The 17,454-nt window shown below is 42.0% G+C and overlaps 2 long non-coding RNA genes across 8 annotated transcripts in view; one reads left to right on the top strand and one right to left on the bottom strand.

Moving 5' to 3' along the window:
• LOC116442889 overlaps positions 1-17,454 on the bottom strand; it is a 121,441-nt gene that overhangs the window by 88,935 nt on the left and 15,052 nt on the right. The window contains exon 1 of one of the 7 annotated variants that reach the window (XR_004239679.1): positions 10,376-11,006. The exons of the other annotated variants lie outside the window; for them this stretch is intronic. This is a non-coding gene — a long non-coding RNA (uncharacterized LOC116442889). Of the gene's footprint in view, positions 1-10,375; positions 11,007-17,454 lie in introns of those variants that run through there. 7 annotated transcript variants of the gene reach the window in all.
• On the top strand, positions 11,369-16,229 carry LOC116442891. Its single transcript, XR_004239686.1, has 2 exons — positions 11,369-13,310; positions 14,476-16,229. It is a non-coding gene; the product is annotated as an uncharacterized LOC116442891 (long non-coding RNA).

The following is a 17,454-nucleotide window of genomic DNA, read 5'->3' as shown; positions in this document are numbered from 1 at the left end:
CAGAGGAATACTAGGAAACATTTCAGAGAAGTCTGCCTGCAGGACTCCTGTATTCCTACTTTTGGTTCAAAGCACTGGTTTGCCACTCAGCACCAAGCAGCTGCGGACAAGGGGAGAGGGGATGCGGTGGAGAGGCGGAGAGGACATGGAGAGAGGACATGTGGAGTCCCAGTCTGGGACTACACGTGGGTGCACGGGTCAGGCCTATGCATAAGCACCTGCAGGATTTGGTTTTCACGGGCACACTTATTAAAAATGAAGGGAAAACCAAATCCAAACAGCTTTTCCAGTGTTCCTGGAACACCCTGGCCTGCTGGAGCAGTCCACAGGGTGGAACCAGCGTGGCTCCGTGCACTCAGTTGCTCCTTGTTGACCACCCCATGTATGCCTGGGGCACTCCAGGGTGGCTGTGCCCTTGGGGAATGGACACTGGACACAGAGTGACCCGCACATCTGCTGCTCCAGCCACTGCAGTGCCACGGTGTCAGTGTGGAAAAACCTGCCTCCTGGCTCCCAGAAACCAATCTCCTAGTGCAAACGGAGGAGAGGCTGCTGCAAAAAGAAAGAAATCCTAAACTCAACTACATTTGGGCAAGCAGCAGATAAAACGAATAGAATTGTCAGAGAGGGAAAAAAAAAGCCAAAATAGCCAGCAAACAAAACATGTAAAATATGTTTGTGTCTTTGTTTTTAAAAGCTGCCTCCCAGCTTTCTATTTTGCAGGGAGCACATAAAATGTTATACTTTGTAAGTTTCAGTTTTCATGGTCATTGTTTAGTATTTTGTAAAGGTTTGGGGGGGGTTGTTTCGTTTTTTGGATTTTTTTATACAATGATCTAATTAACTTCCCCATATAATCTTAAGAGGCTATCAACATACTGGATTTTAATTACTTGCACAGCAGAATCCTAAACTGGAAGAACAAGAGACCAGGCAATTTCACAGCATCTTTCTCCCAAGCTGTTCTGATCAAACTTGGACTTTGACTTGGGGTATATTGATGCAGATGCTGAGTGGGTTAATCTCTCCTATTATTTATCAGTGCATAAAACAGAGTGACTAATTTACAAGATGGTGGTGATGAAAGAAACTTCATGGCAAGCAATACATAACCTTTCCACTTTGGTAAGGAATACTACCAAACTTTGGGAGGCAAGGCTTCCCAAAGCTATCAGAGAAAGCCTCCATTCAAAGGCAGTCAAGGCCTAGAACAGCAGCTACATCCCAGGTCTAGGCTATGAGATGTCCCTTGTGCAAGGCGGCGCTGGATCCCTCAAATTCTGCAGGCTTTGCATTCCGAGCAACTCTCCCTTCCCAGATCGGTGTTCTGTGCTGTGCGTTTGCTGTACATGGTTTGCTCAGACATCAGCTGTTTCTCACAGCAGAAATCTCATGGGCAACACCAGATTTATCTCCAACTTACAAGGGGAGGTGCTGAGGCACAGAAGGAGGAGGAAACTTGAAGAGGCTCTTACTCTTACATCCAAGGCCGAGTAAAAAATAATGTCCCAACTTCTCACTCACTTTTCCAGACAAGGGCACCACAATTCCTACATCCCACTTCATCAAGGCCTAATTTCTGGACAATAGCACACTTAGACACATATTTTACAAATTAAAGGATATTGTAAGAAAAGATAGAAGAATGACTAAATAAACTCTGTGATCAAAATAATCTGCAGTCCCAGAAGTGTTAACTCCAGTGATTTTGATGGCACAATACAAATTATTCTTTGTACCCATTATTCCTTCCAGTGGCTCCTACAGTAGTAGGTCATGGAACACGACAGACAGAAAAAAGCTGGCGGCTGTCTGAAGTGGTTTGGGTGAGACTTAAACTCTATGTAGGCCTTTAACTAGTCATCAGCAAGAAGATGATATTCACTCTGTGAAGAATGGCTTCATTTTTTTTAATTGCCATTAGAAGCAATACCCACCCGACAGCCACTGGCCGCCTGTGGAAACCTTTTTGTCCTGAATGCTCTACAGAAATGCTCATACAGAGCCAGAACAGAGGCTGCAAGTGCACTGGCAGAGTGATTTTTCAGCTTGATCTCTTGGTGTTAACTGAACTGTGAGACTTTTCTATTTGTTCTTCCACTACTTGCAACCTTAAAACTAATATACACAGTAAAGGCGTAGGCCTAGTTTTTCTCAGATTAATGTTCAGGAGAACTTGTTAGCACTTCCTGCTGATCCTTCAACTGCTCTTCAATTTACTCTTAGGTTAGATTGTGTCTCAGGAGGAACATACTGATGACAAGAAAGTTACAAAATTCAGGGACTGGATACAGGTGCACTCACTCCCCTTTTCCAGGTGAAATCCAACCCACCACCAGGCCTATGTGGACTCTTTGGTGTATTCAGCTCAGCAGGCATCAAAAGTTAAAAGGCTTTCAGCAATTATTTCAACAATAATGTAATTTTAGTGCTTCTGTGTCCAGGCAAGAACCTTATATGGGTGCAAACCAGCCATATCCAACTGACAGTGTAAAGAAATCTATTTTGGGAAGAGAATTATGCTCATACTTTAAGTTCCTTCCAACTTGATAAAACCAATTGCAAGATGTGGCCCACAGCGTCACCGACCAAAGGGACCTGCACCAGCAAGGACATACATGTATGGTACCTTCCAGAAACATGAAGGTGTCCTTAGAAAAACACAATTATTCTGTGTTCACTCCTGACTTCCACTCTGGCCTGCTCCTTACAACAGGTACAACCACCTTCCAGTTGGCTTTCCTGTCCCAAACCAGCCCTCTCCTTGAGACTCCAAGCCACCTTGTTTCCAGCTGGCTGCACCTGCAGCCATGTGCTATTCCTTAATAGATTTTAATTAAGTAATTAAATAGAAACCCTTAATCTTCTCTTAAACCAAACTGTTGAATTTTGATTCCTGAAAGCATTTTAGGGAAAATAAAATGCAAGCATCAGATAGATATCATTTTTATACTGCTAAATATCAACCCCAAAACCATTTTGTGTTACAGACAAGTAATCACTACTCTAAGTAAAGTGCTAGATAGCATCTTAAATGTATACGTGTGAATATTATACATGCAACTTCACTTTTATTTACTCCAAATAGGAGCGCACTCATACAAAAAATACTCAGATCTCATATGTGAGACATATATATAGCAGAGTAGGTTATACTTTTAAATGAAATAGAGACATTCAGAAGGTACCAATAAGACAGTAGAAATAATTGTTTTAGTATAATTTAAAATGTAAATGTCACGTAATATGTAATTTAAATGTAAAACTGCACCTTAAACCTTCAATCCATCAATGTAAATCTCTATTTAAGAAACAAAATTTCCATGTGATCATGTTAATTCCTCCTTCTGTAATAATTATGGAATGAGAAACATATAACCTTCAATTAAAAACTAGTAACTAGCTATCTTCATAACAGATCAAGTTGAAAAACTGTTTTAATAAAATGGTTACTAATAAAAATAAATTTTAAAATGTTATTTATTTATTCACATAATAACTAAGCAATCAAAAAAACCCTATATGTCACACTGCATTAAAACCAAAACTAAACCTCATGATGAACCCCTGCAGCAAAATTATATATGTCCTTTGGGCCTGTAACAGAGTTTCCATCCATTCTGAGATAATGTGATCAATTCCTTCCATGTACCCTGCAATTCATAAATGCATGCTGGAGTAGGAAGAATACTGACGCTGTGTCCCTTAAAAACAGAAAGCAGGACTCTGACACTCCTTGGGTTAAACTGGATAAAGCAAGAAGGTGCAAAAGCTCACTCAAAAAGCTCAAAAGTCCGAAGGTTGTGCAGAATGTAGCGTTCTTTAAATGCACTTTAAGAGTCATTCGAGTTCAGGCTTCCTGAATCAGGTTTTTAAATTAGTGTTATTTGGGTTTGAGAGTACAATCCGAAACCCTCTGATATCTGTGGGAGACTTTCCACTGACTCAGGATTGGATATACTATTTTGTTTCCTATAGACAAATTAGACAATACATCTTACCTGCCAAGGGTAACAAAACTATCATGAGAACTCTCCTTCCTTTAAAAAAAAAAAAAATCTGCAACCAGAGAGAAAAATAAATATATACATTAAAAAAGGAGAAAATAAAGAATGATTTATCAAAGAGGAAAATCTTTTGAAAATAATACTTGCTGTATATACAAATGTAGAAGTAAATATACCAGAGCTCTTTGTGTTTGGGTAGCAAAACAAATATAGCAATCAAAATCTCTTGGATGCAACAAAACAGCCTTCCTAGCCTTTTGCAGACTGCATTCCAATAAAAAGCAAGAGCAGCTCTGAAAAGATTGCCAATGCAATAAAAGTCCATGTCAAAGCTTCGTGTTCACCAACACAGAACTGCCTGAACTGAAACAACTGTCCATCTGAGACACTGTCAATATTTGTAGCTGCTTTATGGTTATTACATCCTGCAGATGAAAATGCAAATGAACTCTCCCACAGAACAACCCCTCCTCGATCACCTTTGCTGCTGCAATTCCACGAATCCAGTTACTGTGAGCAATGCTTTAGAAATAATAACATAAGTTGTGTCAAAAAAACAGTATTTAGTGATCACTTTTACAGGTCACTCGAACTGACTCCTCTCTCTGAGGAATTAACTCCAGTGCGAAGCAACCTTGGCCTAGCAGGGCTGTGAAAAACAAGAACTCTCTACTCTCACATATTTCTCTAAGCTACTCAGCTCCACGGCCTGTCCCCCCAGCATTAAAATAAATAGACTTGATGGTGCTGCTCCTTGTTTTCTAGCTCCTGAGATCAACTGTTTGCAGCATACTTTCCTACTTTTGAAACTACATAAAACAAGAAAAAAAAGAGAGAAAAATAAAGAAAAAAAGACCAGCCTAAATAGTGCTATTTTTTCTAATTTGGCACTCCAAAAATATTTGCCTCTGTAGTTATAAAACCATGTCAACTCTTTTATTATTGAAATGTAGCTGCCTTCTCCTCTGGAAATGTCTGCTTACATTGACAAAAGAACTTCAGGAGCTGAATGAATACCACAGCAAACATATCTGTATGAAGGTATCTGAATAAATGGGCAACATGCTAAGTGTCCCTCAGATTTAAAGTGTGGCAAAATATCGGTTAGCAATTCAAATGCAATCAATCATGGGCTGTAGAAAACGATGACTTAATTAATATTTGATAAAGGTATATTGGTTATTATAATAATAAATTCATTTTTCCTTAGCTCCTCTTCCTTCCCCTTTGCAAAATATTCGATCGGAATGCAAAGCAATTTACTTTTCTATTTGTGCTTTAACAAGTTTGAAAAGAGCAAATCACTTTGAAACTCCACAGAGATTGGACAGGAGCTAAAGTGTTTTCCTTGGCAGATAACAGGATACGACGGTTGAGGTTAATTTAAATTTACGTGTGTAAAAATAAATAGGCAGTACATTGCCATCTCAAATCTATAGACTCCTTCCAAAAAGGCTGCCCTAATTTAAATAAAGAATGCATAAAGTAATGCATCAGCTACATACCAAATATTGACCCAACATTCCCTCTTTTTTATTCATAGAACACTCATTTGGAGGACCAGTGAGATAAAGCTCTTTGGAGGGCCACCCCCTCCCCCCCCCCCTTTTTTTTAAAGCAAAACAACAAAACATGATTCATGCTTAGACGTGTATTTTGGAGCATCATGCCTAGACAATTTTTATGAGAGTTTTGAAAAGTTTTGTGGAAGACCCTGAAAACCACTATAGCAGTCAGATCTTTATTTGAAACTGTTATGTATATAGTCTTAATCCAAATCCCATTTGAAGTCGGTGGAAAAACCCCCGTTGCCTTCAGAGGCCTTTGGATCAGATCCTTTGTTTCCAGAGGTACAGAACAGCAAATTTCAAACGTATGCAAGAACGAGGAGTATACAACTACTAAATAAATGGTAACATTAATCTGTGAAAAAAGACAGTTTTTATAAAGGGCAACTCAAAATGATGAGATCTCATATTTGATGGTATATTTTTTTTAAAAGAGAGGCTCCAAAGGGCCTGATCCTCGGCATTTTATTCCTACATATCCCTCTACAAATGAAGGTGTCTTGAACAGAATTATGTTCTATTTAAGTCACATTTAAATGAAACCCTTCTAGAACTGGAGATTTAAAATATCCTCTGCAAGTGCAGAGGAATACCTGTGGACAGATTTCTGCACCATTCCTAAGAGAATCACAGGCTGCTTTGCTCTCTAGTGAGAAGTTACAGGCCAGATGAGTGATTCCACAAATTTGCACACAGACTACATTAGTGAATATCTGGTGGAGAGGGATTGCTCCAAAGCCCATCAAACTCAGCTCAATAGAATTCAATGTACTGTGGCCCAGGTATGGAGTCAGATGCATAAACAAGTACAGATCTGCACAGCCCAGTACAGTTTACAGCAGACAAACTGAGGACTTGCAAAAGTGTGTGTGCACTTCCAAACATCTACCCGTCCCTTTTCTATCTACTGGGATCACTCTGTTGGGGAATGTCTATTGTGCTGGCTACAGGGATTCCAACTTTTTGTCTTCTGGCTGCAAACGTGAGTCTAGCTAGCTGCACGCATACTGAATAAATGAACACTTATCTCTGCGACAATCAAACGCGCTGGGCGAGCACACGCTGCACGAACACGCATGCGGCTATGAAGAAACACACTCCACACTGTGTCTTATTTGAGAAACAAAAGACATGCAATCATATTTTTAAATTATATTTCCCCCCCTCTCGGACAGGTACAGGCGCCATAAATCAGCATTAGAACTGTGGCAGCGTGGCTTTGTTGTGCATCTCAGACCTGCACAAGCACCACCACTGCGGGGGGAGGAGGGAGGGCTGATTACCGGCACCTGCTTCAAGCTGCGAGGGACTGATGCAGTTAGCAGGAAAAATGCCTAATTAGAGCACACTTCCATTTTCCTGAGGGAAGGTGTCACGATCACAGGCCTGCCCCTGCCCTGAGCACCCATGTGCATGGCAGACTCTGAGAACCAAGGCCCTGCCAAGGTTTATGGAACATGTGGCACACGGACGGAGGCCGAGTCCAGCACAGAACCAGTTCTGCTCGCAGGGGAGCTGATGAAGCACTGAGTGGATGTGAATTACATTCCACCCTCCCCCCCCCCGCCACAAAATAGAAAAAAAAATCCTGGGGTTTTTTTCCCCAAGAAAACTGGATGAAACAAGGGATTCCTTCCACTCCTTTTATTTCTCCTTAGCTGCTACAAAAGATTTATGAATACTTGGCACGTACTATGAGAAGACGGTGATGTACCCACAGAGCCACACAAAACACAATCCAACCTCACAGTCCTACTCATCTTATATATTCAACAAAGACGAGAACCCCAGACTGCACCCACATCTCAAAGAGCTAACTCCCGCTCCATTCTCTTTCCCTTTCTCCTCTCCACCTCCTCCTCCTTTTTCCCTCTCCTTTACCCACAATAAAATCTTTCTTACCCCAATCCAAACCTGGCAGCGTTCATCCGTACAAAATTCCAGTTCATTTAAAAAAGTTTAGTCAGATGGCCCACTTGCTATCTCTGGCAGTAAGGGTCCCATGGTAGCCCACCTGCCTGCACTCCATGCTGCTGTGCCATGCACGGAGCACGGCTCTGCCCAGCACTCCGCACCCCTCCCAGGCCTAGAACACATGGACCTTGCCCTTGTGTTCCCCACGTTCTCCACACTAATAGGTAAAAGCCAGATTTTCAGCCAAGACAGGTGGGAGGTTAAGAAGAGAGAGTTCATTTATCAGCAACTCCTTAAATTTCCTTTTGGAGGACAAAATTCCATTTGGAGGATTGAGATGAGGGAGAAACACTCATTTTGCCCCCAACTCAGTCTATCTTAGATTATTCTCACTGTGTTTCACTCAATTATTACCTGAAAATATGCAAAACTTCATAATTATTATCTGAAAATATGCCAAACTTCATCCTAGCCAGCTATTTAAAAAAATCTTTTAATTAAGCAAAGTATTGTCTATGCTTTTCATTCTTCATTCCATGCACCAAACATTTTGTACGAGAATCTTGGCACTCCAACACAAAACACTTTCAAAATTTAAATGCTCCAGCTCACATGCATAATTTCTGAAGACATTCATCTGAGGGGCTGAATACTTCTAGCAGCAGTTATATTTCAAGTTACAGACTAAAAATAATTTTAAATTTAAACCCTGGAAATTGCCAATCTAACGAATAGATTTTAATCCCTCTTCAATTAACATGCACGTGGTCTTTATACACTGCTATGTTAATTTTCAGCATACTTACAGAAACCCTCACTGTGAAATAAACCAGGCAATTCTGCTTCTTTTACTTTCAGAGGTCATTTCTAGCAAGCCACCACAAAATAATGAACTAATATGCAAGAAACAATTTTATATTCCTTTAAGCTTATCAATAAAACAGCCCCCAAGTATCACAATCTAAAGATAAAAAAATACCTTCTTTAGATAAATAGCATCATTAGGAGCAATATCACCAAGTACTCTGAAATTTCTCAGTGAGGAGTGTTCAGCAGTTTGTGATTTTATAACGACTACAAGTTAAACCCCTCAACTAATATTTTATTTGCATTTTACTGTGTAGCTGCTACAGGCCTCTAAAAACTACTTTGAAGAAATTAATTTTAGCTATCACTAAGCAATATGCTCCTAAATTCCTTTCTTAATCTATGCAGTTCACTAAAACATTCTCTAGTTACTTTGAGCATGATCAGCCAATAAATACTGCTTTACTACTTACAGTTATGAGTTGTATTTTAGTTTATGTTGCCATAAAACACTTCTAATGCAATGCCAATATAGAGATGGTTTTGATACAGTGCTGTCAATGACCTGAATTTAAAACTATTTTTGTATAAGTCACTAGGTATTTTCAAATTATTTTGGTTTTTTTTGGGGGGGGAGGCTTTTTTTTGGTTGGTTGGTTTGGTTGTTTGGTTTTTGGGGTTTTTTTTGGTTTTTTTTGTTTGTTTGTGTTTTTTGTTGGAGTTGGTTTTTTTGCAGAGAAAACCCCCAAACTTAATTGTATTTGGTCTGTTACTTACTTTAAATCCTAGACATAAATAAAATTAACAGGAAAAGATTAAAATATTTTACACGAGCCTCCTATTTTTTCTAATGTGCAGAAAAAGCATTTTGGTTTAGAAATATATATGAAAGAACTAATTTCCTCATAAAGTTTCTTAAAAATATATTTATTTCCAGATACTTTAATTTCTTTATATAGACTAGTCTATATAAAGAGTTGAAAATACCTATTATCATAAGTCTGGCAATTTCACAGTAGTAATAAATCTTAAGTGTTTAACCGTCTGTCAAATTGCGCCTAATTCAGTACGTCTCTATCCACATGCTACTTTGGTCTATAAATGGCATTACTCTAATATTTAAGTATTCTACTTAAAATAAATTCCTTCATTAACAGCCGAAGAGAGAGAGAGTGGGAGTGTGCATGAGCATGTGCCAGGGCGTACACATAAAAGATAAAAAGAAAATACACTTTTGGCACTTATGGACCTTTAAAGGCCTTGAAAAATAGTATTTTTAAAATATATTATAAAAATGGTAATTAGAAACTAATCCTGAACAATTCCAGGTATTAAAAAATTAATACATGAATGCTGAAAATATTTATGTTCAAATTCACGTCGCTAAAAAAATCAGGAAATGTAACCGAGATGAGATACAATGACTGAAGAGCATCAGATAGTTACCTGCAAAGCCAGGAGTTGAGCAATGCCACCCGGTCCCTTCTCTCGTATGTGTCCCTACAAAAAAACCCCATGCACTGGCTGATGGCTATGTTACAGCTGCTCTGCACAGGGATGCTCAATAATGCTTCACACAGACTGAAATATTAAATAAATGTAAAAAACTTGCACCGCCCAACTTTGTTTCTTCTCTTAAGCTCCCTTCTATTTTTATTTTTTAGAAGGGAAGGGGGAAGCGCCATTCAGGAAAGCAGCTATATTGTGCTCAATGAAGGCAGGACTGGCACAAGTCCTAGAACATTTGCATTCAGAAATAAAAGCTGTGATCGACCTTTGTCTGCTAAGAAAATGAAGCTTGCTGGTTTTAAACAGGCTAGCGAAGGGAGGGGCAGACTCGATAGAGAGGGAGAAGAGAACCTAAAAAACAGCAACAATAGCAAATATTAGTCTATCACATCCTTAATAGGCAGCAAAGCGATCCTCCCGAATGAGCCTGGACATCGCCGGGTTGATAACGCACTCCTGGTTAATCATAAATTATCAGGCAGACGCGAGCCAATGTGCCGATCCCCACGTAGTTCCCGAAACTTGATTTTCCCACTTGGCATCCCCTGCGCTCCGGCGGGAGCAGCTTACCCTGGCAGGGCGGGACGGCGGCCCGGGAGCCGCCGATGGATGCAGCGCTGGGTGTTCCCCTCGCAGCTCCGCAGTCCCCGGGAAGGCGGGCGGGAGGCTCCGGGCGAGGCGGCGCATCTGCGCGGCCGGGCAGGCCCGGGAGGCGGCCTCGCCCCGCGCCCCGCACCGGCCCCGCCGGCAACAATGGGCGGCTGCGAGGGGTGGCAGGGACGGCGGCGAAGGGAAGGGAGCAGAGCAGGCAGAAGGGAAGGGAGAAGCGAGGGGAGGGAGCGAGGGAGGGAGCGAGGGGGGTAGAGACGGAGGGAAAGAGGAGGGGAGGGGAAAAAAGAGAAGCGTGTTAAGCTTGTCTGGTAGTTAACAAGTCTTGAATGAAGAATGTTAGCAAACAGACAAACAGCATGTCTGATGCATGCTAATAGTCCTGGCTTCACGACTGACAATATGAATAATTCAGTAGAAAGGAGGGAAAAGAAGCGGGGGGGCGAAAAAAAAAAAAGGCATCCTCCCTTCACACTCCCAAACGTCTGCAGAGGAGACGGGAATAAAAAGTGTGCCGCAACTTTCTCCTTCCCACCCATCGCACAGAAAATACTCAGCAAAAAGGCCAGTCGGGCACCAGCCCTTTCGCCCGCCCTGCCTCTCGGAGATTTTCGATTCCTATTTTTGTTGCCTATTAATTTCCCCCCCCCAACCCCCTCCCTCTTTACCGCCTATTTTACTTCTTTTGTCTGGGAGCTGGCACCTGTCCCAGAGACGGCATTTTACTGCACATCCCCTTTTCCCTCCTCAGCAGAGAAAAGGGGGGGGGAGGGGGAGGAGGGGGAGGAGGTCTGCAAGGACGAAACAGCCTGTGCACCCCCTGCCCCCCCAGACACCCCCCCCCCCCCCCCCCCCCCATATTTCCTTTTCAGCCATGGTCCAATTACAAGGGGTTTGGAGGGATATCACACGCCCTATTTCACATGGCGCAGATACCTACAGCCATTAAAAATATATTTCTATGAAAGAGAAAGAGAAAGGCAGAGAAAGCGAGAGGCTCGTTCCCTGAGCAGCACTGTGGACGGGGACTCCGGGGAGGAAAATCGCCAGCAAAAGCCCTCATCCTCAGAGCACACAAACCTGCAAAGCCCGAGTCATTGCTCAGGAAAAACAATCCATTTCCTTAACGGAGGGAAAAGGGAGTGAGGGAAAGGGATGAGCGGAGGGGCGAGCCCTCGGTGCTTTGCCCTCTGCACTGGGATGTACAGCATAGGAGAGGCGAGAACCAACCCCGCTCGGGAACGCTGGGAGAGGAGAGGAGGGCTCAGGCAAGCAGAGGAAAAAGAAGATCCTATTTGCAGCATTTTTAAAAGTTCTGCTCTGGCAAAGGCCGTCTGAAGGGGAGGCCCTTGCAGCAGGAATGCGAGCAGCAGCCGCCTTTCCAGAGTCCAGCCTCCTCCTTGTGAGCGACTGGAGTAGTCTGGTGGAGGAGGAGGAGGAGAAGGAGGAGGAGGAGGAGGACGACGTGAGCCAGCGAAACGCAGCGGGCTGGAGGTGATGATGAAAGCGGCACGGCCCTGCGCGGACAGGCTCCTTTCCATCCCCCGCAGCCACGGGAACACGGACACGCACTGAGCCCGGCCCCGCTGCGACCCCCGCCGGGTACTCCCGCGGGCCGGGGGCTGCGATGGGGACGGCGCCGCCGGGAGGGGACCCGGCAGAGAGGCAGCGATGGGAGGGAAGGCGCTGCGCTGGAATGTAAATGCACCCACGCTATGGCAATATGCTTGACAGGGCAGTGCGGCTAATGAAGCTTTTAATTGGGGGAGGTGGGGGTGTGTGTGGGGGGGTGGTTTCTACGGAAATATCTCCCGGGACTAAAACGGAGAGAAGAGGCTCCTCTCTGCATTCACACACCTACACTGCTCTGCGTAACACAGCAGTCCTCAAGGACCACGAACTACAGCACACACACACACACACACAAAACCAACCTCAACCTACCGAGCTGAAAATGGCTATTTGAAAAAGTAAATACTGTATGTGACAGAAAAACTTTGTGATTTTGTTTTCTCATGCCCTTACTTCCAAACCAGCTGCACAGCCAAGCTCAGGCTGCTTGGCCCTTATAACTCTCTTGGCACCGAGTCAAAAGCTGATAAGCATTTGGGCGAGACAGCTCAACTGCTGTGCTGGAAGAAAAACAGCTGCCATGATTGCTGTTTGATTGAGAGCGCTCGCACACACTCACAAAAAACATACCAGGCTGCAAGGACGGGCCACAAATGCCTGAGGATTCAGCTTCGGAAGATCAACATACACTTCCTTAAAAAAAAAGAAAAATTATATAGTTTCGCCTCCATACACCCTCCCCTTCTTTAAAGAAAACGTGCTGCGTCGACTTGCTTTTCTTCTTCCCATCCCCCCTCCATAACCTCAAGCAAACTCAAGGAATTGTGCCAAAAGTCCCGTTGCTAGTTACCAAGTGCATTTTTTTAAACGTCCCTTTGATACTTTCCCTTCTGCTTGCCATGGAATATGCAAGTAAGATAATCTTTCCATTACTTACAAGAAGTAATTAAAAAAGAACTTCTAGCTCAGCGCTCCTTTCCCTCTTTCTCTCTAAAGGGGCAAGAGGAGGGAAGCGAGGGGGAGAAGGATGTTTTTTCTCTTTGCCGAGTCCAACATTTGGCTTTTTCCATTTGTGGCAGATCACTGTAACGCTATTGTAAAACAACTTCCTGCCCCTTTTGGCTCGCGTTCCAGAAGCTGCTAGGCTAAGTTCATAGCACAAACTTTTTTCCCCCTTGCCGAAGAAGAGAGACAAAAAAAATTCCTGCAAATTATTTTCCCCCTTTCTGGCTAATGGACTCACAAAGTGAATTTATTGCAGCTCTTTAAGAATGTTACACAAGAGACGTCGGTATCCCAGCTGGATAATTCATAAGCTGAAAAGGTGGGGTCATTATAAATATATGTCTGTGTGTGTCTGTGTGTGTCTGCATTTTAATTCTGTCATTCTGAATTGTAAGTCTCAGTACCATCAGGTGGATAATGAGCTAAGCTGCTTCATCTGCCGTACTAATTTGTATATCTATCATAGCACAGATCATTGGCTCAGTGCATACAGCCTCCTACTTTCCAATTGCTTTTGTGCTCTAAGGTGACCTGCATCTCTCTCGTCTCCCTCCTCTCCTCTAAATGCTCAGCCTCATGAAAATACCCACTGGAAGGTCCTAAACCCTTCCTGCTAGAAACGGAAGACATTGTAGTCTCTCTGCTATAAGCCAAAAAGGAAAACTAAGGCCTCCACAAGTTGCTCTCTCACGGTCTCTCCCTCCCTCCCTCCCTCTCCCTCTGTTTCTCTCATAGCAACAGCATTTCTTGGTGCGCCTGCTTTGGCATACATCAGCATTTCCACCGTCCAAGTGTCCTTTTGCGTCACATCTCGCCATTTCACTCAGCCAATGAAATCTCCTTCTTGCAATAAAAATATATAGACTTTTTCTGTTATTGGTATATTCAAAATTTTTTTTCATGTGCTTTCCTAACAAAAAACGTTGTCAAGCATTTGATTTGCCCTGCACTAGGGGGGGAGAGGATGGAGAGGGGGAGGAGACTGTACAGGATTCAACCTTGAAGAGTCTTCTTTGTGGAAAATATGTTACCGTAAGAAAAAAGGGATTACACAGTTACTTAAAGAAAGTCATAGTTGTCCCTCTCACTTATTATTGATTTTGCTTATGCTATCACTGCTTTCCTGATGCACTTTTAAAGCAGCTAGACAGCTTTGACTGATTTGAAAAGTCAATACCATGTGTGTCTAAGTTTGTAAAATATTCTTCAGGAAAAAGAATATATTCATTGATATTTTATTCCACTAAATATTGATCATGAGGTGATAGAAAAAACTGCAATGTAAAAAGAAAACCCTTAGATACTTGTTTCTATCCCATCCAAAGTGGCTGCTCTCCAATGCACTATCCCGCAAAATGGAGTGGAGGGTTTCAGTCAGAGGTTCTTTCAAAGATGCATTTCCCTCTTCCATAACCTCACAAGTGCAGCATTTCAGTGACCAGCTGCGGCAAAGATGGTGACAAAGGCTCTGTTCTATGCCCCAGGTATCCTGGCTTGTGAGGCAGCCGTGGAGCTGCACACCCTGTGCCTGGCACGGCCAGCCTGCCCGAGCTGGAACAGCAGCATGGACATGGAGCCCAGCTCCAGCCTCAGGCCTGACACCGAGCGAGTTCTGCTCTCAAAATGCACCATATCAGCCAAGTCGAGAAGGCACAGGGTGGCACATGTGGCTTTCTTGGAGCTGCGTGGCCCAGCCATAGCTCCAATGACTCCTGCAGTGGCAAATTTAGGGAACCTCTGTTACCCATTTTGATCCAGCCTCAGATCTCCAGAAAATGCTCAACCACCAGCATTCTGAGGAGAATACACATTTCTTCTGTAAGCAAAATTTATGTTTTATGGTTTTGCCTCACCAACTTTTTTTTTTTTTTTTTTTTATGGTGTGAAACCACAAAATGTTTCTAATATTTATTTTTAGGGAATTATAGTAAAAGCATACTAGAGATTATCAGGACACAGTTGACAAGATATTTAAACAGTAACTTTCCCACAAATATTTATTTCGGTAAAATGACACCTAGTAATTCTGACCTCTTCTAATAACTGGTCTCTATTGCATATAGACTGTGGATGCAGACGATGTGCATAAATTCTGGGTGGTTAAAAAGTAAAAGCAAGCAAAATTTCTGGATAACAGACTTAGCAGCAGACAGCCATCATATCCAGCTAAAACTCTTATCATTTTTGTTTTAAAATAATGGCATGACATTCCTGATAGTATTTATTTTAAGAGAACATGCACAGATGAAAATGTTAACCCTGCACAGAAAAAAAGAGATTACATGTGATAGTGCACTCAACGACTTTTAATGCCAATGAAATATAAAAGACCTATTTTTTAGGGGAGGATCGGACTTAAGTAGACTAATTGCTTAGTTCAGAGTGTTCTACTTGTATTTAATCAGCTTTCTGACTGACTTTCCCCTTTGTTTCTCAGACATGATTTTTAGCTCCTCATTTATTTTTATACTTTCTATATAAAATACAGATCTTCCTGTTCTTTATTCTCCATACCTGCCCCTTCCTTTCCCATTTTTTCTTAATGTGAAAACAGCTGAAGTTCATCCCTTCTTTTGCCTGCTCCTAATGGGGATAATTCTGGTGCATTTGGAGGGTTAAAAGTGCCTCTCCTTTACACAATTATGACTTGTATTCATCACTCAAAGCTACCCTTAGTCAAGGAGATACATAGATGCATTCTGTCTGTCACCACAGTTGTGAAGTAAGATTGAAAGTTGTCTAACTTTAGGTTACCGCAGTACTAAAAAATTACAGATTCAGGAAAGAGGAAAACAATTACCTCAAGTCCAACTTGTAAGCTTCGCTTAACAGAAATGAAATTCCAAAAAGAGAGGTGGAAGAATTATTTTAAGATTCATCATGCCTGAATAAATTCAAATTATGCAAATAGTGTTAAGCAAGTATTTTCACACCACAGTTTATACAATTACAGAATTTTATAACTCCTTTCTTTTCCTTTATCACAAGTTCTGTCTATTGGAAACTCACTATAAATACTCCTACTGAACACTAATTCATTTGCTTGTATTTTAACTCAGAGCAGCATCTCTCGTTCTTTCCTCTCAGTTTGGTATGATAGAGACATCCACACTGAGGTCACCTCTAAACAGATCATGATTTTTTGCTCTCCAGATAATACAGCTCATTTGCAATACAGGGTGGTTTGTAATCTAACAGCCTTCAGAAATATTTAATAAAAGATGATCAGGTGCATGGATAGGGTTTGTTTGTTTTTTAATAATCCAATTAAACATATTTGGTGGGGTTTTTTTTCTTTTTTTAGGATTAAGTTATCCAGAAAAGTGTAAATTCCCTCTTTTTTATTTTATTGTATCATTAAAATAATTCCAATGCAGGTTATAAAAAAACATCACCAAGAATAACTTTACTTAACATTTAGACAGTTTTTCTTCTTAAAGGCACTCTCTAGGAATTAAAAATAAAAATAATTAAAATCTATCTAGAAAAGCAAAGCAGTCTAGTGCACCATTCCCTGAAAGGACCAGTCTGGGGATTACAGGGGTGCACACTTCAGAGAAAGGACAGCAATTACACATTGTGCCATTGTGCAGGTCACTTAGGAAAGTTCTATTTACTGCTGGATAACTTGCATTCTTTCCAATGGATCAGTGGCCTATTAAATTACGGGGGAAAAACACTGAAATACCAAACAGACAATTCTGAAATGATCTAAACTGTAAAAGCAAGCTGAATGAGGATGTATTTCTACACCCTTCCCTTCAAAACATAATGAAGCATTTTGCAAAAGCACTTCCTCCAGTACACTGTACTTTAACAATAGTGTTGTACAGAAAACTTGGCATTAAACTGGTATCAGCATAAGTGAAACTGTGGCACTAGGACAAGTTTATTTTTTAATTTAATTTTTTTTTCTTCAAGAAAGGAGGCATTAAAGGGGGTGGTTGCATTAGCAGGTTTTTAAGGGTGCTACCGACCCAATTTTGTTTATCTTCCAACTTTTTTCCCCCGTTTTTTACTGTATTCCTGCCTCGGGACGGCCGGCCCCACTCCCTCCTTCCCGCTCCCCCGGCGCAGGTGAGCGGCGGCCCCTTGGCAGCCCTTTGGCAGCCCTGCATGCAGAGCCTGCTCCCAGCCGGCATTCCCGGCAGCCTGGCTGTCCCGCTCGGAATGCTGTGGCCGGGCACTCCTGCTCTGCCTCGGAGCACCGCGTTCAAACAAGCGGGGGGGGGGCTTCAAACTCAGCCCTCCCTCTAGCTAATGGGCACCTCTGCTTAGAATCGGGTGCCTCGCAGAAAAAGGTGCTGGAGATTAAAAAAAAAAAGTAAAAAAAAAAAAAATCTAGAAAAAAAGGAGAGAAGAAAAAGAAAGGAAAAATAACACAGAAAAAAAAAGAAAATGTTGGTTTTTAGAGAAGGATAAGCTGCAAAAAGTAAGCAAATATACATGATGAAATCTGTATT

This window comes from Corvus moneduloides, chromosome 4 (genome assembly GCF_009650955.1).
Source record: "Corvus moneduloides isolate bCorMon1 chromosome 4, bCorMon1.pri, whole genome shotgun sequence".
Classification (NCBI taxonomy): domain Eukaryota; kingdom Metazoa; phylum Chordata; class Aves; order Passeriformes; family Corvidae; genus Corvus; species Corvus moneduloides.
Note: the sequence above shows the minus strand (reverse complement) of the source record. Positions and strands in the feature narration are given on the sequence as shown.